We start from the raw sequence: 1303 nt of genomic DNA, 5'->3' as shown, positions 1-1303 counted from the left end.
TGATGTATACAAATAAAAATGTATTCTTTCAACATAGAACCCTAGAAAAAATGTATATTAATAAAATAACGATATATACAATGTGCAAAGAATTAACTACTGTTGTGAGCAGTAAAAAATAATTACAAAATAAGTAGACAACCCAAGTTGCGAGTCGAGGGCCTACTCGCAAAGCATCCACCATCGAGTAGACAACCCAAGTTGCGAGTCAAATGGTCTAATTGCAAGTGGCATGCCGGCACCCACAACTGTGAGTCGATGGTGGACGTGCAAGTAGGGAAATTTCAAAAGTAAAAAAAATAGACCAGTTGCGAGTCGAGGCTCTATTTGCAAGTGGCATGCGAGCACCCACAGTTGCGAGTCGATGGTGGACTTGCAACTAAGGCAATTACAAACTAAAAAAAAGCCAGAGTTGCAAGTCAATTGTCGAGTTGCAAGTGGCATCGAGTAAACAACCCTAGTTGCGAGTCAATGGTGGAGTTGCAAGTGGCATGCGGAACCCACACATTTGCGAGTCGATGATGGACTTGCAACTCGGGAAATTTCAAAAGTAAAAAAATAGACTAGTAGCGAGTCGATGGTCTACTTGCAAGTGGCATGCGGGCACCCACAGTTGTGAGTCGGTGGTGAACATGCAACTAGGGCAATTACAAATTACAAACAAAAACCGAGTTGCAAGTGGCATCGAGTAAACAACCCTAGTTGCGAGTTGATGTTCGAGTTTCAACTGGCATGCGGGCACCCACAGTTGCGAGTCGATGGTAGACTTGCAAGTAGGACAATTTTAAAAGTAAAACATAGACTAGTTGCGAGTCAATGGTCGAGTTGCAAGTGGCATGCGGGCATCCACAGTTGCGAGCCGATGGTGGACTTGCAACTAGGGCAATTTCAAACTATAAAAAAGCCGAGGTGCGAGTCGATGTTCGAGTTGCAAGTGGCATGCGGGCATCCCACAGTTGTGAGTTGATGGTGGACTTTCAACTAGGGCAATTACAAACTACAAAAAATGAGTTGTAAGTCGATGGTCGAGTTGCAAGTGGCATGTGCGCCCCCACAGTTGCGAGTCGATGGTGAACTTGCAACTAGGGCAATTTCCAAAGTAAACAAAAACAGACCAGTTGCGAATCGATGGTCTACTTGCAAGTGGCATGCGGGCACCCACAGTTGCGAGTCGATGGTGGACTCGCAACTAGGGCAATTACAAACTACAAAAAAAACGAGTTGCAAGTTGATGCTCTACTTGCAAGTGGCACGCGGGCACCCACAAGTTGCGAGTCGATGGTGAACTTGTAACTAGGGCAAT

At 45.2% G+C, this 1303-nt stretch overlaps 1 protein-coding gene across 8 annotated transcripts in view; it reads right to left on the bottom strand.

Annotated features, from left to right (window-relative positions):
* The window catches only part of LOC119288419 (F-box protein At4g00755-like), a 6663-nt gene that overhangs the window by 2185 nt on the left and 3175 nt on the right, over positions 1-1303 (bottom strand). The gene's annotated exons all lie outside the window — the stretch shown is intronic.

This window comes from Triticum dicoccoides, chromosome 4A, assembly GCF_002162155.2.
Source record: "Triticum dicoccoides isolate Atlit2015 ecotype Zavitan chromosome 4A, WEW_v2.0, whole genome shotgun sequence".
Lineage (NCBI taxonomy): Eukaryota > Viridiplantae > Streptophyta > Magnoliopsida > Poales > Poaceae > Triticum > Triticum dicoccoides.
Note: the sequence above shows the minus strand (reverse complement) of the source record. Positions and strands in the feature narration are given on the sequence as shown.